This window comes from Pagrus pagrus (genome assembly GCF_965226575.1).
Source record: "Pagrus pagrus genome assembly, chromosome: 19".
In the NCBI taxonomy this organism is placed as follows: domain Eukaryota; kingdom Metazoa; phylum Chordata; class Actinopteri; order Spariformes; family Sparidae; genus Pagrus; species Pagrus pagrus.
The window spans coordinates 29069701-29094512 of NC_140203.1; the positions used below are offsets into that span (position 1 = coordinate 29069701).

Here is a 24812-nt window from a genome sequence, read left to right on the forward strand (position 1 = left end):
TAATTGGAAGTGAATTTAGGTACACTTAAAAAAGTGCAAATGAAGTTGAGTTTGTTTTAAGCCGTTTTTCTTCATTATTCAGTATATTAAATAGTTCTAGCAGTAGTTATTTAGTGTACTTATGAAAGGAGTTATTACTTAGCAATACACTTTCTACATATTACATGTATGTGCTAGTACATTTGTTTTCATTTCATTCCCAGTTATGATACAGCAATTTGTAGGAAGTCGCAAAATGAAACGGGTTGTAATTTATATATATATATGCATTTATTTCACATTTGATATACAGTCTATAGTACAGGCCCTGGAAAGAAAGGCGCCTAATTCAAATAGCAACGTTTGCATCTTTGCCATCCAATCAGCGCATTGCGCTCAGCTCAGCCTCTTTGAGCTCCACGATTCACGGCGCTTCATTCTGGTCAACGTTGCTGTTGAATGACATTGACCAGCTAAAGTCTCCGTCGCGAGGCGAAGCAAGCCCAAGCCTACTTCTGATTCACAGTAAGTACATTCAATGTTTTTAATTTCTGATTGAATGGTCATGCATTCTATATTTCCATTCATCACACCGGCTAATTTTATGATTTCGTTGGCGAGTCATGATGTGTTTCAGCAACTTCAGTCATCGTAGCCAGATAACCAACGTTAATGTTAGCTAACGTCAGTCTTACAGCTACTGTAACTGTAAGTTAACCTATTATTACTGCTCTTGGTAGCGGCAGCGTTACGCCTGTGTGTATGTGCTTCAGTAACACAGTGTAATATTACATGATGAAGCGTGGTGTGGTTTCTTTAAGGGGTAGAGCAGTGCGTGTGCGCGTAGGGTCTGTGTGTGTGTAGTGAAGCGAGCGGCAGGTGAGGTTGGAGCAGACATTAGCAGAGCAGAGGAAGAGGTTAGCCGTGCATGTACAGTTCAGTATGTGGCCAAATAAACGCACAAGCTTCTCCAGACCACGTAATGTCTCTCCTATTGTTTTACCAACTACTGTCTGACAGCAAAGTGAAGTGAAGCGTGTTAGCCCTGAAGCTAACCGGCTTCAGCCCAGGAGGAAAACGTACTCCCCTGCGCTCTGCCACTACGGTCTTAGCCTACTGTACATGTTAACCGGTCGTCTAGCTGCTTAGTTTATGACTTTAATTTAAACTACTTCCAAGAAATAACGGACCTTATCAGCCAACCTGAAGCTTATGTATGACAGCTATTCATGTCTGCAGTCAGGTACAGTATAGTCATGTCAGTACAGTATCTGAATGCAAAACGTCCAAATAACGTGACCTCTATTGTTCCTACACCAGTAACTTGTAATAGCAGCTCAAGAATCGTAAAAGTAGAGGAAAAGATTGATTAATTGATTGATAAATAAAATCAAAATAAATAAATGTATACATGATATACACCTCTTACTGCTAGATATGACCATGGTTGGAAAATTGCACAGTACACGTGAGCACATCTTTGTAATATAAAGATAAAATGCTGTGTAGCATTAATAAAACAAATTGCCTGTAAATGTGGTAATTGGACAGAGGCTGTAATTTCAAGGACTTACACACTTGTTCAGCACACTATGTTTATGCTGTGATTCATAGTTATAACCACTGTTATTATTTCTATGTTGTCCTCAGATGAGCACTAAACCAAAGAGCCACAAGGCAATGTGAGAGGGGGAGTGGATGGTGAGACTGAGGACATTTACCAGCTCTGGGGTTTGGCCTGCTGGAGAACGCAACAGACCAGCCCCGAGGCAGCGCTAATGGCATGATCTCTACCAGAAGGTAAAGTACATCAAAATATCCACCTATTACTCATGACCATTGTTTTGAGTTACATGTAGTCTATTTAAAAGCTTCTGTGATTTCTATAGCAGCTAGATCACACGGAAACTGACCACCAGTAATTACGAAATACATGTTGGACTATTTACTGGTAGCAGTATTGGTATACCATACTGATAAAATTTCTCAGTTTCCAGAAAGCAGGTTAAAACGTAAGTGAACCCTGAGATGAGGGAAACTCTGGGGTTTTGTTTTTTTTACGTAAATGAGAGGTATCTTAAACTCTGTGTCAGTCACCATGGTAACTGACTCTGGGAACCTAATGTGCTCTCTAGCAGGTTTACTTAAAGAAACCCTGAGTCTTACGGAGCTGTCTGACAGGGCCCTTTTCTTTTCTTCTCAACAGCATCATGTTGAAGCAGAAATAATTCACATAGTTTTACAACAGGGGGATTATTTAGATTCGTTTAGATTAGCTCCCATTCCCTGAGCCGAACGGTACCACTCCTCATCAGTCCGTCATTTATCTGAACAATATTCTCAGTCTGGCTGCACATGGAATATCAGACTACACGTCTGATATTCTAGCTGACGTGCTCTCAGACGTCTAGCTGACGTGCTCTCAGATCTTGACCTCTTCATTTTTATCACTTTGCAGGTTAATCAATCACCTTCCAGCAGTCAGAAAAAGAGGAATCATTCACATTTCATTTGGCTTCTTTTTTTCCCACAGATAGCTACAAAACCCATCAGCCTGCATTGCCTCCAACAACGCAATTTCAAAGTACATGTTTCTAATTTTCTGCCGCATTTAGGATAATATTAAATAACTTCAAGTGCTATCTGTAGATAAAAGTGAGTGTCTGCCTCTTGGGTCCTGGGGGTGAGTGACGCCCTTAGCCTCTGGCCACCCAGCGACCTGACTCAGGACCAGCTCCTCTGCCTCTGTCAGACGTGGTGGAGGTGGAGGTGACCACCACCTCTGCCTTCTTCCACATGTTCATTTACTCAGCAGGATGTTAGGAGACAGGATGTGTGTTAATCAGTAGGTATCTGTTGGTGGTAAAAGCTGCTACTAGCTGAAATATCCACTGAATTAACTCACAAGACTGTTTTTATAGTCTATACTCAGAGTTTCACTTCACAGATTAAGTCAACTCAGAGTTCAGGGTTAGGCTTCGAGTTTGTTGAACCTCCTTTCTGGAATACCCCTTTGATGTACTGTTCAAAATAATATGATTATGCTGCGTGACTTACATTATCTCTTGTCTATTTGGTCAACAGACGCTGTTCTTCTGGAGTTTCCACAGACAAGTGTCTCTGATGTGTGCGCGGCCATCAGACAAAAGTGTAACAATGAGCAGTTCAGCCGAAAAAAAAGGAACATAATGTGTGGTGTGTGTTTCTGTATGGTGGGAGGGGTTAGGCGTGCAATAATAAGGAATATTGTTTTTCATTGTTCACTATTTCTCAGTGTTCTGTAAAGTTTATGTGTAATGTTTAGGTCTTGCTGACTGAAATGGACCTATTTCTACAAGGTGTACTAAAGTACCAATAGTTAAAAATGTTTAAAAGCCATAATGTAAATGTTCATACATTTGTTGTATAAATGTTAAGAGACAGTACAAGTTTTTTGTATTTACAATGTATTATTCTAATTTGGATATGGTACGAATAGATTAAAGACTATTTTTTCACCTGGAAGTAGTCCCACAAGTTTCACTTTCACAGCCTTTAGTATGCTGGTAATACATTTGCAAACATGTGCAAGGTAGATAGTAATATAGCAAAGTAAAGAGAAAGTATATTGACTATTATGCAAAGTATGCTTTTTTAGCAATTGGAATAAGCCAAACATATAATTAAGCATATTAGCACAGTAAGAATATATTAAAAGTATAAAGCTTATATATTTTTGAGACACTAACAAATCATTTTTAATGTACTTATGATACAAACAAAGTACTAGTATAGTACAAGTGTAACTTTAATTTGACTAATTAAGCATATATAAAGCCATATGCTTAAAGTATACAAAATATACTTTAAGTTGTTCCACTTTAGCACATAAAAGTACACTAAATACACTTCAAGTTGAGCTTTTCTACAATGACTTACAATTAAAATATATTTAGTACAAAATTAGTTGTTCCAAAATAGCATGCTTCAAGTTAACTAATCATGAACACACTTGAAGTATAATGATGATTAGTGTGGCTTCAAGTACACAAAAGTATGCTAAATTTTAGTACATTTAGCACATTTATTTTTCAACTGGGCAGTTCAGGCCAGAAAACTTTTTTGAAAGACCTCTTTTTCACTGAAATGCAGCTTAGGCTACTGTACAGTGCAATAACACGCTCCTATCGCTCTGAAAGGCTCATTTTTGACATAAACCAGTTTTCACCCTTAATGAATTAAATTCCAGGTAAACACTCGTTTGCCATGAAGAAGATCCAAATTCAACTAGTTCAGGCTAGAAAACTTTTTTGAAAGACCTTTTTTTCACTGAAATGCCGCTTAGGCTACTGTACAGTGCAAAAACACACTCCTATCGCTCTGAAAGGCTAATTTTTGACATAAACCAGTTTTCACCCTTAATGAATTAAATTCCAGGTAAAAACTTGTTTGCCAGGAAGAAGATCCAAATTCAACCAGTTCAGGCTAGAAAACCTGTTTGAAAGACCTTTTTTCAGTGAAATGCAGCTTAGGCTACTGTACAGTGCAGAAACAGGCTCCTCTCGCTCTGAAAGGCTAATTTTTGACATGAAGCACTTTTCACCCTTAATGAATTAAATTCCAGGTAAACACTCGTTTGCCATGAAGAAGATCCAAATTCAACCAGTTCAGGCCAGAAAACTTGTTTGAAAGACCTTTTTTCAGTGAAATGCCGCTTATGCTAGCCTACTGTACAGTGCAAAAACAGGCTCCACTCGCTCTGAAAGGCTCATTTTTGACATAAGCCAGTTTTCACCCTTAAAGAATTAAATTCCAGGTAAAAACTCCTTTGCCATGAAGAAGATGCAAATTCAACCAGTTCAGGCTAGAAAACCTGTTTGAAAGACCTTTTTTCAGTGAAATGCAGCTTAGGCTAGCCAGTAGGCCAGTAGTACAGTGCAAAAACAGGCTCCACTCGCTCTGAAAGGCTCATTTTTGACATAAGCCAGTTTTCACCCTTAAAGAATTAAATTCCAGGTAAAAACTCCTTTGCCATGAAGAAGATGCAAATTCAACCAGTTCAGGCTAGAAAACCTGTTTGAAAGACCTTTTTTCAGTGAAATGCAGCTTAGGCTACTGTACAGTGCAAAAACAGGCTCCTCTCGCTCTGAAACGCTCATTTTTGACATACGCCAGTTTTCACCCTTAATGAATTAAATTCCAGGTAAATACTCCTTTGCCATGAAGAAGATCCAAATTCAACCAGTTCAGGCTAGAAAACCTGTTTGAAAGACCTTTTTTCAGTGAAATGCAGCTTAGGCGACTGTACAGTGCAGAAACAGGCTGCTCTCGCTCTGAAACGCTCATTTTTCACATAAGCCACTTTTCAGCCTTAGGCGACTGTACAGTGCTAAAACAGCCTCCTATCGCTCTGAAACGCTCATTTTTGACATCAGCCACTTTTCACCCTTAATGAATGAAATTCCAGGTAAAAACTCCTTTGCCATGAAGAAGATACAAATTCAACCAGTTCAGGCTAGTAAACCTGTTTGAAAGACCTTTTTTCAGTGAAATGCAGCTTAGTGCAAAAACAGGCTGCTCTCGCTCTGAAACGCTCATTTTTCACATAAGCCACTTTTCAGCCTTAGGCGACTGTACAGTGCTAAAACAGCCTCCTATCGCTCTGAAACGCTCATTTTTGACATCAGCCACTTTTCACCCTTAATGAATGAAATTCCAGGTAAAAACTCGTTTGCCATGAAGAAGATACAAATTCAACCAGTTCAGGCTAGTAAACCTGTTTGAAAGACCTTTTTTCAGTGAAATGCAGCTTAGTGCAAAAACAGGCTGCTCTCGCTCTGAAACGCTCATTTTTCACATAAGCCACTTTTCAGCGCTAAAACTCCTATCGCTCTGAAACGCTCATTTTTCACATAAGCCACTTTTCAGCGCTAAAACAGCCTCCTATCGCTCTGAAACGCTCATTTTTGACATAAGCCACTTTTCACCCTTAATGAATGAAATTCCAGGTAAAACCTCCTTTGCCATGAAGAAGATACAAATTCAACCAGTTCAGGCTAGTAAACCTGTTTGAAAGACCGTTTTTCAGTGAAATGCAGCTTAGTGCAAAAACAGGCTGCTCTCGCTCTGAAACGCTCATTTTTCACATAAGCCACTTTTCAGCGCTAAAACAGCCTCCTATCGCTCTGAAACGCTCATTTTTCACATAAGCCACTTTTCAGCGCTAAAACAGCCTCCTATCACTCTGAAACGCTCATTTTTGACATCAGCCACTTTTCAGCCTTAATGAATGAAATTCCAGGTAAAAACTCCTTTGCCATGAAGAAGATACAAATTCAACCAGTTCAGGCTAGTAAACCTGTTTGAAAGACCTTTTTTCAGTGAAATGCAGCTTAGTGCAAAAACAGGCTGCTCTCGCTCTGAAACGCTCATTTTTCACATAAGCCACTTTTCAGCGCTAAAACAGCCTCCTATCGCTCTGAAACGCTCATTTTTGACATCAGCCACTTTTCACCCTTAATGAATGAAATTCCAGGTAAAAACTTCTTTGCCATGAAGAAGATACAAATTCAACCAGTTCAGGCTAGTAAACCTGTTTGAAAGACCTTTTTTCAGTGAAATGCAGCTTAGTGCAAAAACAGGCTGCTCTCGCTCTGAAACGCTCATTTTTCACATAAGCCACTTTTCAGCGCTAAAACAGCCTCCTATCGCTCTGAAACGCTCATTTTTCACATAAGCCACTTTTCAGCGCTAAAACAGCCTCCTATCGCTCTGAAGCGCTCATTTTTGACATCAGCCACTTTTCAGCCTTAATGAATGAAATTCCAGGTAAAAACTCCTTTGCCATGAAGAAGATACAAATTCAACCAGTTCAGGCTAGTAAACCTGTTTGAAAGACCTTTTTTCAGTGAAATGCAGCTTAGTGCAAAAACAGGCTGCTCTCGCTCTGAAACGCTCATTTTTCACATAAGCCACTTTTCAGCCTTAGGCGACTGTACAGTGCTAAAACAGCCTCCTATCGCTCTGAAACGCTCATTTTTGACATCAGCCACTTTTCACCCTTAATGAATGAAATTCCAGGTAAAAACTCCTTTGCCATGAAGAAGATACAAATTCAACCAGTTCAGGCTAGTAAACCTGTTTGAAAGACCTTTTTTCAGTGAAATGCAGCTTAGTGCAAAAACAGGCTGCTCTCGCTCTGAAACGCTCATTTTTCACATAAGCCACTTTTCAGCCTTAGGCGACTGTACAGTGCTAAAACAGCCTCCTATCGCTCTGAAACGCTCATTTTTGACATCAGCCACTTTTCACCCTTAATGAATGAAATTCCAGGTAAAAACTCCTTTGCCATGAAGAAGATCCAAATTCAACCAGTTCAGGCTAGTAAACCTGTTTGAAAGACCTTTTTTCAGTGAAATGCAGCTTAGTGCAAAAACAGGCTGCTCTCGCTCTGAAACGCTCATTTTTCACATAAGCCACTTTTCAGCGCTAAAACAGCCTCCTATCGCTCTGAAACGCTCATTTTTGACATCAGCCACTTTTCACCCTTAATGAATGAAATTCCAGGTAAAAACTCCTTTGCCATGACGAAGATCCAAATTCAACCAGTTCAGGCTAGTAAACCTGTTTGAAAGACCTTTTTTCAGTGAAATGCAGCTTAGTGCAAAAACAGGCTGCTCTCGCTCTGAAACGCTCATTTTTCACATAAGCCACTTTTCAGCGCTAAAACAGCCTCCAATCGCTCTGAAACGCTCATTTTTGACATATGCTACTTTTCACCTTTAATGAATGAAATTCCAGGTAAAAACTCCTTTGCCATGAAGAAGATCCAAATTCAACCAGTTCAGGCTAGTAAACCTGTTTGAAAGACCTTTTTTCAGTGAAATGCAGCTTAGTGCAAAAACAGGCTGATCTCGCTCTGAAACGCTCATTTTTCACATAAGCCACTTTTCAGCCTTAGGAGACTGTACAGTGCTAAAACAGCCTCCTATCGCTCTGAAACGCTCATTTTTGACATAACCCACTTTTCAGCCTTAATGAATTAAATTCCAGGTAAAAACTCCTTTGCCATGAAGAAGATCCAAATTCAACCAGTTCAGGCTAGTAAACCTGTTTGAAAGACCTTTTTCAGTGAAATGCAGCTTAGGCGACTGTACAGTGCTAAAACAGTCTGCTATCGCTCTGAAACGCTCATTTTTGACATAAGCCACTTTTCAGCCTTAATGAATTAAATTCCAGGTAAAAACTCCTTTGCCATGAAGAAGATCCAAATTCAACCAGTTCAGGCTGGTAAACCTGTTTGAAAGACCTTTTTTCAGTGAAATGCAGCTTAGTGCAAAAACAGGCTGCTCTCGCTCTGAAACGCTCATTTTTCACATAAGCCACTTTTCAGCCTTAGGCGACTGTACAGTGCTAAAACAGCCTCCTATCGCTCTGAAACGCTCATTTTTGACATAACCCACTTTTCAGCCTTAATGAATGAAATTCCAGGTAAAAACTCCTTTGCCATGAAGAAGATCCAAATTCAACCAGTTCAGGCTAGTAAACCTGTTTGAAAGACCTTTTTTCAGTGAAATGCAGCTTAGTGCAAAAACAGGCTGCTCTCGCTCTGAAACGCTCATTTTTCACATAAGCCACTTTTCAGCGCTAAAACAGCCTCCAATCGCTCTGAAACGCTCATTTTTCACATAAGCCACTTTTCACCTTTAATGAATGAAATTCCAGGTAAAAACTCCTTTGCCATGAAGAAGATCCAAATTCAACCAGTTCAGGCTAGTAAACCTGTTTGAAAGACCTTTTTTCAGTGAAATGCAGCTTAGTGCAAAAACAGGCTGCTCTCGCTCTGAAACGCTCATTTTTCACATAAGCCACTTTTCAGCCTTAGGCGACTGTACAGTGCAAAAACAGGCTGCTCTCGCTCTGAAACGCTCATTTTTCACATAAGCCACTTTTCAGCGCTAAAACAGCCTCCAATCGCTCTGAAACGCTCATTTTTCACATAAGCCACTTTTCACCTTTAATGAATGAAATTCCAGGTAAAAACTCCTTTGCCATGAAGAAGATCCAAATTCAACCAGTTCAGGCTAGTAAACCTGTTTGAAAGACCTTTTTTCAGTGAAATGCAGCTTAGTGCAAAAACAGGCTGCTCTAGCTCTGAAACGCACATTTTTCACATAAGCCACTTTTCAGCCTTAGGCGACTGTACAGTGCAAAAACAGGCTGCTCTCGCTCTGAAACGCTCATTTTTCACATAAGCCACTTTTCAGCCTTAGGCGACTGTACAGTGCAAAAACAGGCTGCTCTCGCTCTGAAACGCTCATTTTTCACATAAGCCACTTTTCAGCGCTACAACAGCCTCCAATCGCTCTGAAACGCTCATTTTTGACATAAGCCACTTTTCACCTTTAATGAATGAAATTCCAGGTAAAAACTCCTTTGCCATGAAGAAGATCCAAATTCAACCAGTTCAGGCTAGTAAACCTGTTTGAAAGACCTTTTTTCAGTGAAATGCAGCTTAGTGCAAAAACAGGCTGCTCTAGCTCTGAAACGCTCATTTTTCACATAAGCCACTTTTCAGCCTTAGGCGACTGTACAATGCAAAAACAGGCTGCTCTCGCTCTGAAACGCTCATTTTTCACATAAGCCACTTTTCACCCTTAATGAATTAAATTCCAGGTAAAAACTCCTTTGCCATGATGAAGATCCAAATTCAACCAGTTCAGGCTAGTAAACCTGTTTGAAAGACCTTTTTTCAGTGAAATGCAGCTTAGTGCAAAAACAGGCTGCTCTCGCTCTGAAACGCTCATTTTTCACATGAGCCACTTTTCAGCCTTAGGCGACTGTGCAGTGCTAAAACAGCCTCCTATCGCTCTGAAACGCTCATTTTTGACATAAGCCACTTTTCACCTTTAATGAATGAAATTCCAGGTAAAAACTCCTTTGCCATGAAGAAGATCCAAATTCAACCAGTTCAGGCTAGTAAACCTGTTTGAAAGACCTTTTTTCAGTGAAATGCAGCTTAGTGCAAAAACAGGCTGCTCTCGCTCTGAAACGCTCATTTTTCACATAAGCCACTTTTCAGCGCTAAAACAGCCTCCAATCGCTCTGAAACGCTCATTTTTGACATAAGCCACTTTTCACCTTTAATGAATGAAATTCCAGGTAAAAACTCCTTTGCCATGAAGAAGATCCAAATTCAACCAGTTCGGGCTAGTAAACCTGTTTGAAAGACCTTTTTTCAGTGAAATGCAGCTTAGTGCAAAAACAGGCTGCTCTCGCTCTGAAACGCTCATTTTTCACATAAGCCACTTTTCAGCCTTATAGGCGACAGTACAGTGCAAAAACAGCCTCCTCTCGCTCTGAAACGCTCATTTTTCACATAAGCCACTTTTCAGCCTTAGGCGACTGTACAGTGCTAAAACAGCCTCCTATCGCTCTGAAACGCTCATTTTTGACATAACCCACTTTTCAGCCTTAATGAATGAAATTCCAGGTAAAAACTCCTTTGCCATGAAGAAGATCCAAATTCAACCAGTTCAGGCTAGTAAACCTGTTTGAAAGACCTTTTTTCAGTGAAATGCAGCTTAGTGCAAAAACAGGCTGCTCTCGCTCTGAAACGCTCATTTTTCACATAAGCCACTTTTCAGCGCTAAAACAGCCTCCAATCGCTCTGAAACGCTCATTTTTGACATAAGCCACTTTTCACCTTTAATGAATGAAATTCCAGGTAAAAACTCCTTTGCCATGAAGAAGATCCAAATTCAACCAGTTCAGGCTAGTAAACCTGTTTGAAAGACCTTTTTTCAGTGAAATGCAGCTTAGTGCAAAAACAGGCTGCTCTCGCTCTGAAACGCTCATTTTTCACATAAGCCACTTTTCAGCCTTATAGGCGACTGTACAGTGCAAAAACAGCCTCCTCTCGCTCTGAAACGCTCATTTTTGACATAACCCACTTTTCAGCCTTAATGAATTAAATTCCAGGTAAAAACTCCTTTGCCATGAAGAAGATCCAAATTCAACCAGTTCAGGCTAGTAAACCTGTTTGAAAGACCTTTTTTCAGTGAAATGCAGCTTAGTGCAAAAACAGGCTGCTCTCGCTCTGAAACGCTCATTTTTCACATAAGCCACTTTTCAGCCTTAGGCGACTGTACAGTGCAAAAACAGGCTGCTCTCGCTCTGAAACGCTCATTTTTCACATAAGCCACTTTTCAGCGCTAAAACAGCCTCCAATCGCTCTGAAACGCTCATTTTTGACATAAGCCACTTTTCACCTTTAATGAATGAAATTCCAGGTAAAAACTCCTTTGCCATGAAGAAGATCCAAATTCAACCAGTTCAGGCTAGTAAACCTGTTTGAAAGACCTTTTTTCAGTGAAATGCAGCTTAGTGCAAAAACAGGCTGCTCTAGCTCTGAAACGCTCATTTTTCACATAAGCCACTTTTCAGCCTTAGGCGACTGTACAGTGCAAAAACAGGCTGCTCTCGCTCTGAAACGCTCATTTTTCACATAACCCACTTTTCACCCTTAATGAATTAAATTCCAGGTAAAAACTCCTTTGCCATGATGAAGATCCAAATTCAACCAGTTCAGGCTAGTAAACCTGTTTGAAAGACCTTTTTTCAGTGAAATGCAGCTTAGTGCAAAAACAGGCTGCTCTCGCTCTGAAACGCTCATTTTTCACATAAGCCACTTTTCAGCGCTAAAACAGCCTCCAATCGCTCTGAAACGCTCATTTTTGACATATGCTACTTTTCACCTTTAATGAATGAAATTCCAGGTAAAAACTCCTTTGCCATGAAGAAGATCCAAATTCAACCAGTTCAGGCTAGTAAACCTGTTTGAAAGACCTTTTTTCAGTGAAATGCAGCTTAGTGCAAAAACAGGCTGCTCTCGCTCTGAAACGCTCATTTTTCACATAAGCCACTTTTCAGCCTTAGGCGACTGTACAGTGCAAAAACAGGCTGCTCTCGCTCTGAAACGCTCATTTTTCACATAACCCACTTTTCACCCTTAATGAATTAAATTCCAGGTAAAAACTCCTTTGCCATGATGAAGATCCAAATTCAACCAGTTCAGGCTAGTAAACCTGTTTGAAAGACCTTTTTTCAGTGAAATGCAGCTTAGTGCAAAAACAGGCTGCTCTCGCTCTGAAACGCTCATTTTTCACATAAGCCACTTTTCAGCGCTAAAACAGCCTCCAATCGCTCTGAAACGCTCATTTTTGACATAAGCCACTTTTCACCTTTAATGAATGAAATTCCAGGTAAAAACTCCTTTGCCATGAAGAAGATCCAAATTCAACCAGTTCAGGCTAGTAAACCTGTTTGAAAGACCTTTTTTCAGTGAAATGCAGCTTAGTGCAAAAACAGGCTGCTCTAGCTCTGAAACGCTCATTTTTCACATAAGCCACTTTTCAGCCTTAGGCGACTGTACAATGCAAAAACAGGCTGCTCTCGCTCTGAAACGCTCATTTTTCACATAAGCCACTTTTCACCCTTAATGAATTAAATTCCAGGTAAAAACTCCTTTGCCATGATGAAGATCCAAATTCAACCAGTTCAGGCTAGTAAACCTGTTTGAAAGACCTTTTTTCAGTGAAATGCAGCTTAGTGCAAAAACAGGCTGCTCTCGCTCTGAAACGCTCATTTTTCACATGAGCCACTTTTCAGCCTTAGGCGACTGTGCAGTGCTAAAACAGCCTCCTATCGCTCTGAAACGCTCATTTTTGACATAAGCCACTTTTCACCTTTAATGAATGAAATTCCAGGTAAAAACTCCTTTGCCATGAAGAAGATCCAAATTCAACCAGTTCAGGCTAGTAAACCTGTTTGAAAGACCTTTTTTTAGGGGAATGCAGCTTAGTGCAAAAACAGGCTGCTCTCGCTCTGAAACGCTCATTTTTCACATAAGCCACTTTTCAGCGCTAAAACAGCCTCCAATCGCTCTGAAACGCTCATTTTTGACATAAGCCACTTTTCACCTTTAATGAATGAAATTCCAGGTAAAAACTCCTTTGCCATGAAGAAGATCCAAATTCAACCAGTTCAGGCTAGTAAACCTGTTTGAAAGACCTTTTTTCAGTGAAATGCAGCTTAGTGCAAAAACAGGCTGCTCTCGCTCTGAAACGCTCATTTTTCACATAAGCCACTTTTCAGCCTTATAGGCGACAGTACAGTGCAAAAACAGCCTCCTCTCGCTCTGAAACGCTCATTTTTCACATAAGCCACTTTTCAGCCTTAGGCGACTGTACAGTGCTAAAACAGCCTCCTATCGCTCTGAAACGCTCATTTTTGACATAACCCACTTTTCAGCCTTAATGAATGAAATTCCAGGTAAAAACTCCTTTGCCATGAAGAAGATCCAAATTCAACCAGTTCAGGCTAGTAAACCTGTTTGAAAGACCTTTTTTCAGTGAAATGCAGCTTAGTGCAAAAACAGGCTGCTCTCGCTCTGATACGCTCATTTTTCACATAAGCCACTTTTCAGCGCTAAAACAGCCTCCAATCGCTCTGAAACGCTCATTTTTGACATAAGCCACTTTTCACCTTTAATGAATGAAATTCCAGGTAAAAACTCCTTTGCCATGAAGAAGATCCAAATTCAACCAGTTCAGGCTAGTAAACCTGTTTGAAAGACCTTTTTTCAGTGAAATGCAGCTTAGTGCAAAAACAGGCTGCTCTCGCTCTGAAACGCTCATTTTTCACATAAGCCACTTTTCAGCCTTATAGGCGACTGTACAGTGCAAAAACAGCCTCCTCTCGCTCTGAAACGCTCATTTTTGACATAACCCACTTTTCAGCCTTAATGAATTAAATTCCAGGTAAAAACTCCTTTGCCATGAAGAAGATCCAAATTCAACCAGTTCAGGCTAGTAAACCTGTTTGAAAGACCTTTTTTCAGTGAAATGCAGCTTAGTGCATAAACAGGCTGCTCTCGCTCTGAAACGCTCATTTTTCACATAAGCCACTTTTCAGCGCTAAAACAGCCTCCTATCGCTCTGAAACGCTCATTTTTGACATCAGCCACTTTTCACCCTTAATGAATGAAATTCCAGGTAAAAACTTCTTTGCCATGAAGAAGATACAAATTCAACCAGTTCAGGCTAGTAAACCTGTTTGAAAGACCTTTTTTCAGTGAAATGCAGCTTAGTGCAAAAACAGGCTGCTCTCGCTCTGAAACGCTCATTTTTCACATAAGCCACTTTTCAGCGCTAAAACAGCCTCCTATCGCTCTGAAACGCTCATTTTTCACATAAGCCACTTTTCAGCGCTAAAACAGCCTCCTATCGCTCTGAAGCGCTCATTTTTGACATCAGCCACTTTTCAGCCTTAATGAATGAAATTCCAGGTAAAAACTCCTTTGCCATGAAGAAGATACAAATTCAACCAGTTCAGGCTAGTAAACCTGTTTGAAAGACCTTTTTTCAGTGAAATGCAGCTTAGTGCAAAAACAGGCTGCTCTCGCTCTGAAACGCTCATTTTTCACATAAGCCACTTTTCAGCCTTAGGCGACTGTACAGTGCTAAAACAGCCTCCTATCGCTCTGAAACGCTCATTTTTGACATCAGCCACTTTTCACCCTTAATGAATGAAATTCCAGGTAAAAACTCCTTTGCCATGAAGAAGATACAAATTCAACCAGTTCAGGCTAGTAAACCTGTTTGAAAGACCTTTTTTCAGTGAAATGCAGCTTAGTGCAAAAACAGGCTGCTCTCGCTCTGAAACGCTCATTTTTCACATAAGCCACTTTTCAGCCTTAGGCGACTGTACAGTGCTAAAACAGCCTCCTATCGCTCTGAAACGCTCATTTTTGACATCAGCCACTTTTCACCCTTAATGAATGAAATTCCAGGTAAAAACTCCTTTGCCATGAAGAAGATACAAATTCAACCAGTTCAGGCTAGTAAACCTGTTTGAAAGACCTTTTTTCAGTGAAATGCAGCTTAGTGCAAAAACAGGCTGCTCTCGCTCTGAAACGCTCATTTTTCACATAAGCCACTTTTCAGCGCTAAAACAGCCTCCTATCGCTCTGAAACGCTCATTTTTGACATCAGCCACTTTTCACCCTTAATGAATGAAATTCCAGGTAAAAACTCCTTTGCCATGAAGAAGATCCAAATTCAACCAGTTCAGGCTAGTAAACCTGTTTGAAAGACCTTTTTTCAGTGAAATGCAGCTTAGTGCAAAAACAGGCTGCTCTCGCTCTGAAACGCTCATTTTTCACATAAGCCACTTTTCAGCCTTAGGCGACTGTACAGTGCTAAAACAGCCTCCTATCGCTCTGAAACGCTCATTTTTGACATCAGCCACTTTTCACCCTTAATGAATGAAATTCCAGGTAAAAACTCCTTTGCCATGACGAAGATCCAAATTCAACCAGTTCAGGCTAGTAAACCTGTTTGAAAGACCTTTTTTCAGTGAAATGCAGCTTAGTGCAAAAACAGGCTGCTCTCGCTCTGAAACGCTCATTTTTCACATAAGCCACTTTTCAGCGCTAAAACAGCCTCCAATCGCTCTGAAACGCTCATTTTTGACATATGCTACTTTTCACCTTTAATGAATGAAATTCCAGGTAAAAACTCCTTTGCCATGAAGAAGATCCAAATTCAACCAGTTCAGGCTAGTAAACCTGTTTGAAAGACCTTTTTTCAGTGAAATGCAGCTTAGTGCAAAAACAGGCTGCTCTCGCTCTGAAACGCTCATTTTTCACATAAGCCACTTTTCAGCCTTAGGCGACTGTACAGTGCTAAAACAGCCTCCTATCGCTCTGAAACGCTCATTTTTGACATAACCCACTTTTCAGCCTTAATGAATGAAATTCCAGGTAAAAACTCCTTTGCCATGAAGAAGATCCAAATTCAACCAGTTCAGGCTAGTAAACCTGTTTGAAAGACCTTTTTTCAGTGAAATGCAGCTTAGTGCAAAAACAGGCTGCTCTCGCTCTGAAACGCTCATTTTTCACATAAGCCACTTTTCAGCGCTAAAACAGCCTCCAATCGCTCTGAAACGCTCATTTTTCACATAAGCCACTTTTCACCTTTAATGAATGAAATTCCAGGTAAAAACTCCTTTGCCATGAAGAAGATCCAAATTCAACCAGTTCAGGCTAGTAAACCTGTTTGAAAGACCTTTTTTCAGTGAAATGCAGCTTAGTGCAAAAACAGGCTGCTCTCGCTCTGAAACGCTCATTTTTCACATAAGCCACTTTTCAGCCTTAGGCGACTGTACAGTGCAAAAACAGGCTGCTCTCGCTCTGAAACGCTCATTTTTCACATAAGCCACTTTTCAGCGCTAAAACAGCCTCCAATCGCTCTGAAACGCTCATTTTTCACATAAGCCACTTTTCACCTTTAATGAATGAAATTCCAGGTAAAAACTCCTTTGCCATGAAGAAGATCCAAATTCAACCAGTTCAGGCTAGTAAACCTGTTTGAAAGACCTTTTTTCAGTGAAATGCAGCTTAGTGCAAAAACAGGCTGCTCTAGCTCTGAAACGCACATTTTTCACATAAGCCACTTTTCAGCCTTAGGCGACTGTACAGTGCAAAAACAGGCTGCTCTCGCTCTGAAACGCTCATTTTTCAGATAAGCCACTTTTCAGCGCTAAAACAGCCTCCAATCGCTCTGAAACGCTCATTTTTGACATAAGCCACTTTTCACCTTAAATGAATGAAATTCCAGGTAAAAACTCCTTTGCCATGAAGAAGATCCAAATTCAACCAGTTCAGGCTAGTAAACCTGTTTGAAAGACCTTTTTTCAGTGAAATGCAGCTTAGTGCAAAAACAGGCTGCTCTAGCTCTGAAACGCTCATTTTTCACATAAGCCACTTTTCAGCCTTAGGCGACTGTACAATGCAAAAACAGGCTGCTCTCGCTCTGAAACGCTCATTTTTCACATAAGCCACTTTTCACCCTTAATGAATTAAATTACAGGTAAAAACTCCTTTGCCATGATGAAGATCCAAATTCAACCAGTTCAGGCTAGTAAACCTGTTTGAAAGACCTTTTTTCAGTGAAATGCAGCTTAGTGCAAAAACAGGCTGCTCTCGCTCTGAAACGCTCATTTTTCACATGAGCCACTTTTCAGCCTTAGGCGACTGTGCAGTGCTAAAACAGCCTCCTATCGCTCTGAAACGCTCATTTTTGACATAAGCCACTTTTCACCTTTAATGAATGAAATTCCAGGTAAAAACTCCTTTGCCATGAAGAAGATCCAAATTCAACCAGTTCAGGCTAGTAAACCTGTTTGAAAGACCTTTTTTCAGTGAAATGCAGCTTAGTGCAAAAACAGGCTGCTCTCGCTCTGAAACGCTCATTTTTCACATAAGCCACTTTTCAGCGCTAAAACAGCCTCCAATCGCTCTGAAACGCTCATTTTTGACATAAGCCACTTTTCACCTTTAATGAATGAAATTCCAGGTAAAAACTCCTTTGCCATGAAGAAGATCCAAATTCAACCAGTTCGGGCTAGTAAACCTGTTTGAAAGACCTTTTTTCAGTGAAATGCAGCTTAGTGCAAAAACAGGCTGCTCTCGCTCTGAAACGCTCATTTTTCACATAAGCCACTTTTCAGCCTTATAGGCGACAGTACAGTGCAAAAACAGCCTCCTCTCGCTCTGAAACGCTCATTTTTCACATAAGCCACTTTTCAGCCTTAGGCGACTGTACAGTGCTAAAACAGCCTCCTATCGCTCTGAAACGCTCATTTTTGACATAACCCACTTTTCAGCCTTAATGAATGAAATTCCAGGTAAAAACTCCTTTGCCATGAAGAAGATCCAAATTCAACCAGTTCAGGCTAGTAAACCTGTTTGAAAGACCTTTTTTCAGTGAAATGCAGCTTAGTGCAAAAACAGGCTGCTCTCGCTCTGAAACGCTCATTTTTCACATAAGCCACTTTTCAGCGCTAAAACAGCCTCCAATCGCTCTGAAACGCTCATTTTTGACATAAGCCACTTTTCACCTTTAATGAATGAAATTCCAGGTAAAAACTCCTTTGCCATGAAGAAGATCCAAATTCAACCAGTTCAGGCTAGTAAACCTGTTTGAAAGACCTTTTTTCAGTGAAATGCAGCTTAGTGCAAAAACAGGCTGCTCTCGCTCTGAAACGCTCATTTTTCACATAAGCCACTTTTCAGCCTTATAGGCGACTGTACAGTGCAAAAACAGCCTCCTCTCGCTCTGAAACGCTCATTTTTGACATAACCCACTTTTCAGCCTTAATGAATTAAATTCCAGGTAAAAACTCCTTTGCCATGAAGAAGATCCAAATTCAACCAGTTCAGGCTAGTAAACCTGTTTGAAAGACCTTTTTTCAGTGAAATGCAGCTTAGTGCAAAAACAGGCTGCTCTCGCTCTGAAACGCTCATTTTTCACATAAGCCACTTTTCAGCCTTAGGCGACTGTACAGTGCAAAAACAGGCTGCTCTCGCTCTGAAACGCTCATTTTTCACATAAGCCACTTTTCAGCGCTAAAACAGCCTCCAATCGCTCTGAAACGCTCATTTTTGACATAAGCCACTTTTCACCTTTAATGAATGAAATTCCAGGTAAAAACTCCTTTGCCATGAAGAAGATCCAAATTCAACCAGTTCAGGCTAGTAAACCTGTTTGAAAGACCTTTTTTCAGTGAAATGCAGCTTAGTGCAAAAACAGGCTGCTCTAGCTCTGAAACGCTCATTTTTCACATAAGCCACTTTTCAGCCTTAGGCGACTGTACAGTGCAAAAACAGGCTGCTCTCGCTCTGAAACGCTCATTTTTCACATAACCCACTTTTCACCCTTAATGAATTAAATTCCAGGTAAAAACTCCTTTGCCATGATGAAGATCCAAATTCAACCAGTTCAGGCTAGTAAACCTGTTTGAAAGACCTTTTTTCAGTGAAATGCAGCTTAGTGCAAAAACAGGCTGCTCTCGCTCTGAAACGCTCATTTTTCACATAAGCCACTTTTCAGCGCTAAAACAGCCTCCAATCGCTCTGAAACGCTCATTTTTGACATAAGCCACTTTTCACCTTTAATGAATGAAATTCCAGGTAAAAACTCCTTTGCCATGAAGAAGATCCAAATTCAACCAGTTCAGGCTAGTAAACCTGTTTGAAAGACCTTTTTTCAGTGAAATGCAGCTTAGTGCAAAAACAGGCTGCTCTAGCTCTGAAACGCTCATTTTTCACATAAGCCACTTTTCAGCCTTAGGCGACTGTACAATGCAAAAACAGGCTGCTCTCGCTCTGAAACGCTCATTTTTCACATAAGCCACTTTTCACCCTTAATGAATTAAATTCCAGGTAAAAACTCCTTTGCCATGATGAAGATCCAAATTCAACCAGTTCAGGCTAGTAAACCTGTTTGAAAGACCTTTTTTCAGTGAAATGCAGCTTAGTGCAAAAACAGGCTGCTCTCGCTCTGAAACGCTCATTTTTCACATGAGCCACTTTTCAGCCTTAGGCGACTGTGCAGTGCTAAAACAGCCTCCTATCGCTCTGAAACGCTCATTTTTGACATAAGCCACTTTTCACCTTTAATGAATGAAATTCCAGGTAAAAACTCCTTTGCCATGAAGAAGATCCAAATTCAACCAGTTCAGGCTAGTAAACCTGTTTGAAAGACCTTTTTTCAGTGAAATGCAGCTTAGTGCAAAAACAGGCTGCTCTCGCTCTGAAACGCTCATTTTTCACATAAGCCACTTTTCAGCGCTAAAACAGCCTCCAATCGCTCTGAAACGCTCATTTTTGACATAAGCCACTTTTCACCTTTAATGAATGAAATTCCAGGTAAAAACTCCTTTGCCATGAAGAAGATCCAAATTCAACCAGTTCAGGCTAGTAAACCTGTTTGAAAGACCTTTTTTCAGTGAAATGCAGCTTAGTGCAAAAACAGGCTGCTCTCGCTCTGAAACGCTCATTTTTCACATAAGCCACTTTTCAGCCTTATAGGCGACAGTACAGTGCAAAAACAGCCTCCTCTCGCTCTGAAACGCTCATTTTTCACATAAGCCACTTTTCAGCCTTAGGCGACTGTACAGTGCTAAAACAGCCTCCTATCGCTCTGAAACGCTCATTTTTGACATAACCCACTTTTCAGCCTTAATGAATGAAATTCCAGGTAAAAACTCCTTTGCCATGAAGAAGATCCAAATTCAACCAGTTCAGGCTAGTAAACCTGTTTGAAAGACCTTTTTTCAGTGAAATGCAGCTTAGTGCAAAAACAGGCTGCTCTCGCTCTGAAACGCTCATTTTTCACATAAGCCACTTTTCAGCGCTAAAACAGCCTCCAATCGCTCTGAAACGCTCATTTTTGACATAAGCCACTTTTCACCTTTAATGAATGAAATTCCAGGTAAAAACTCCTTTGCCATGAAGAAGATCCAAATTCAACCAGTTCAGGCTAGTAAACCTGTTTGAAAGACCTTTTTTCAGTGAAATGCAGCTTAGTGCAAAAACAGGCTGCTCTCGCTCTGAAACGCTCATTTTTCACATAAGCCACTTTTCAGCCTTATAGGCGACTGTACAGTGCAAAAACAGCCTCCTCTCGCTCTGAAACGCTCATTTTTGACATAACCCACTTTTCAGCCTTAATGAATTAAATTCCAGGTAAAAACTCCTTTGCCATGAAGAAGATCCAAATTCAACCAGTTCAGGCTAGTAAACCTGTTTGAAAGACCTTTTTTCAGTGAAATGCAGCTTAGTGCAAAAACAGGCTGCTCTCGCTCTGAAACGCTCATTTTTCACATAAGCCACTTTTCAGCCTTATAGGCGACTGTACAGTGCAAAAACAGCCTCCTCTCGCTCTGAAACGCTCATTTTTCACATAAGCCACTTTTCAGCCTTAGGCGACTGTACAGTGCTAAAACAGCCTCCTATCGCTCTGAAACGCTCATTTTTGACATAACCCACTTTTCAGCCTTAATGAATTAAATTCCAGGTAAAAACTCCTTTGCCATGAAGAAGATCCAAATTCAACAAGTTCAGGCTAGTAAACCTGTTTGAAAGACCTTTTTTCAGTGAAATGCAGCTTAGTGCAAAAACAGGCTGCTCTCGCTCTGAAACGCTCATTTTTCACATAAGCCACTTTTCAGCCTTAGGCGATTGTACAGTGCTAAAACAGCCTCCTATCGCTCTGAAACGCTCATTTTTGACATCAGCCACTTTTCACCCTTAATGAATTAAATTCCAGGTAAAAACTCCTTTGCCATGAAGAAGATCCAAATTCAACCAGTTCAGGCTAGTAAACCTGTTTGAAAGACCTTTTTTCAGTGAAATGCAGCTTAGTGCAAAAACAGGCTGCTCTCGCTCTGAAACGCTCATTTTTCACATAAGCCACTTTTCAGCGCTAAAACAGCCTCCAATCGCTCTGAAACGCTCATTTTTGACATAAGCCACTTTTCACCTTTAATGAATGAAATTCCAGGTAAAAACTCCTTTGCCATGAAGAAGATCCAAATTCAACCAGTTCAGGCTAGTAAACCTGTTTGAAAGACCTTTTTTCAGTGAAATGCAGCTTAGTGCAAAAACAGGCTGCTCTCGCTCTGAAACGCTCATTTTTCACATAAGCCACTTTTCAGCGCTAAAACAGCCTCCAATCGCTCTGAAACGCTCATTTTTCACATAAGCCACTTTTCACCTTTAATGAATGAAATTCCAGGTAAAAACTCCTTTGCCATGAAGAAGATCCAAATTCAACCAGTTCAGGCTAGTAAACCTGTTTGAAAGACCTTTTTTCAGTGAAATGAAGCTTAGTGCAAAAACAGGCTGCTCTCGCTCTGAAACGCTCATTTTTCACATAAGCCACTTTTCAGCGCTAAAACAGCCTCCAATCGCTCTGAAACGCTCATTTTTGACATAAGCCACTTTTCACCTTTAATGAATGAAATTCCAGGTAAAAACTCCTTTGCCATGAAGAAGATCCAAATTCAACCAGTTCAGGCTAGTAAACCTGTTTGAAAGACCTTTTTTCAGTGAAATGCAGCTTAGTGCAAAAACAGGCTGCTCTCCCTCTGAAACGCTCATTTTTCACATAAGCCACTTTTCAGCGCTAAAACAGCCTCCAATCGCTCTGAAACGCTCATTTTTGACATAACCCACTTTTCAGCCTTATAGGCGACTGTACTGTGCAAAAACAGCCTCCTCTCGCTCTGAAACGCTCATTTTTGACATAACCCACTTTTCAGCCTTAATGAATTAAATTCCAGGTAAAAACTCCTTTGCCATGAAGAAGATCCAAATTCAACCAGTTCAGGCTAGTAAACCTGTTTGAAAGACCTTTTTTCAGTGAAATGCAGCTTAGTGCAAAAACAGGCTGCTCTCGCTCTGAAACGCTCATTTTTCACATAAGCCACTTTTCAGCCTTATAGGCGACTGTACAGTGCAAAAACAGCCTCCTCTCGCTCTGAAACGCTCATTTTTCACATAAGCCACTTTTCAGCCTTAGGCGACTGTACAGTGCTAAAACAGCCTCCTATCGCTCTGAAACGCTCATTTTTGACATAACCCACTTTTCAGCCTTAATGAATTAAATTCCAGGTAAAAACTCCTTTGCCATGAAGAAGATCCAAATTCAACAAGTTCAGGCTAGTAAACCTGTTTGAAAGACCTTTTTTCAGTGAAATGCAGCTTAGTGCAAAAACAGGCTGCTCTCGCTCTGAAACGCTCATTTTTCACATAAGCCACTTTTCAGCCTTAGGCGATTGTACAGTGCTAAAACAGCCTCCTATCGCTCTGAAACGCTCATTTTTGACATCAGCCACTTTTCACCCTTAATGAATTAAATTCCAGGTAAAAACTCCTTTGCCATGAAGAAGATCCAAATTCAACCAGTTCAGGCTAGTAAACCTGTTTGAAAGACCTTTTTTCAGTGAAATGCAGCTTAGTGCAAAAACAGGCTGCTCTCGCTCTGAAACGCTCATTTTTCACATAAGCCACTTTTCAGCGCTAAAACAGCCTCCAATCGCTCTGAAACGCTCATTTTTGACATAAGCCACTTTTCACCTTTAATGAATGAAATTCCAGGTAAAAACTCCTTTGCCATGAAGAAGATCCAAATTCATCCAGTTCAGGCTAGTAAACCTGGTTGAAAGACCTTTTTTCAGTGAAATGCAGCTTAGTGCAAAAACAGGCTGCTCTCGCTCTGAAACGCTCATTTTTCACATAAGCCACTTTTCAGCCTTAGGCGACTGTACAGTGCAAAAACAGGCTGCTCTCGCTCTGAAACGCTCATTTTTCACATAACCCACTTTTCACCCTTAATGAATTAAATTCCAGGTAAAAACTCCTTTGCCATGAAGAAGATCCAAATTCAACCAGTTCAGGCTAGTAAACCTGTTTGAAAGACCTTTTTTCAGTGAAATGCAGCTTAGTGCAAAAACAGGCTGCTCTCGCTCTGAAACGCTCATTTTTCACATAAGCCACTTTTCAGCGCTAAAACAGCCTCCAATCGCTCTGAAACGCTCATTTTTGACATAAGCCACTTTTCACCTTTAATGAATGAAATTCCAGGTAAAAACTCCTTTGCCATGAAGAAGATCCAAATTCAACCAGTTCAGGCTAGTAAACCTGTTTGAAAGACCTTTTTTCAGTGAAATGCAGCTTAGTGCAAAAACAGGCTGCTCTCGCTCTGAAACGCTCATTTTTCACATAAGCCACTTTTCAGCGCTAAAACAGCCTCCAATCGCTCTGAAACGCTGATTTTTCACATAAGCCACTTTTCACCTTTAATGAATGAAATTCCAGGTAAAAACTCCTTTGCCATGAAGAAGATCCAAATTCAACCAGTTCAGGCTAGTAAACCTGTTTGAAAGACCTTTTTTCAGTGAAATGAAGCTTAGTGCAAAAACAGGCTGCTCTCGCTCTGAAACGCTCATTTTTCACATAAGCCACTTTTCAGCGCTAAAACAGCCTCCAATCGCTCTGAAACGCTCATTTTTGACATAAGCCACTTTTCACCTTTAATGAATGAAATTCCAGGTAAAAACTCCTTTGCCATGAAGAAGATCCAAATTCAACCAGTTCAGGCTAGTAAACCTGTTTGAAAGACCTTTTTTCAGTGAAATGCAGCTTAGTGCAAAAACAGGCTGCTCTCCCTCTGAAACGCTCATTTTTCACATAAGCCACTTTTCAGCGCTAAAACAGCCTCCAATCGCTCTGAAACGCTCATTTTTGACATAAGCCACTTTTCACCTTTAATGAATGAAATTCCAGGTAAAAACTCCTTTGCCATGAAGAAGATCCAAATTCATCCAGTTCAGGCTAGTAAACCTGGTTGAAAGACCTTTTTTCAGTGAAATGCAGCTTAGTGCAAAAACAGGCTGCTCTCGCTCTGAAACGCTCATTTTTCACATAAGCCACTTTTCAGCCTTATAGGCGACTGTACAGTGCAAAAACAGCCTCCTCTCGCTCTGAAACGCTCATTTTTCACATAAGCCACTTTTCAGCCTTAGGCGACTGTACAGTGCTAAAACAGCCTCCTATCGCTCTGAAACGCTCATTTTTGACATAACCCACTTTTCAGCCTTAATGAATTAAATTCCAGGTAAAAACTCCTTTGCCATGAAGAAGATCCAAATTCAACAAGTTCAGGCTAGTAAACCTGTTTGAAAGACCTTTTTTCAGTGAAATGCAGCTTAGTGCAAAAACAGGCTGCTCTCGCTCTGAAACGCTCATTTTTCACGTAAGCCACTTTTCAGCCTTATAGGCGACTGTACAGTGCAAAAACAGCCTCCTCTCGCTCTGAAACGCTCATTTTTCACATAAGCCACTTTTCAGCCTTAGGCGACTGTACAGTGCTAAAACAGCCTCCTATCGCTCTGAAACGCTCATTTTTGACATAACCCACTTTTCAGCCTTAATGAATTAAATTCCA

The 24812-nt window shown here is 40.6% G+C and overlaps 1 long non-coding RNA gene across 1 annotated transcript; it reads left to right on the forward strand.

Moving 5' to 3' along the window:
* Positions 1-380: 380 nt before the first annotated feature.
* On the forward strand, positions 381-3483 carry LOC311274993. The gene is made up of 3 exons (XR_014624806.1): positions 381-504; positions 1630-1779; positions 3064-3483. It is a non-coding gene; the product is annotated as an uncharacterized lncRNA (long non-coding RNA).
* Positions 3484-24812: the final 21329 nt, after the last annotated feature.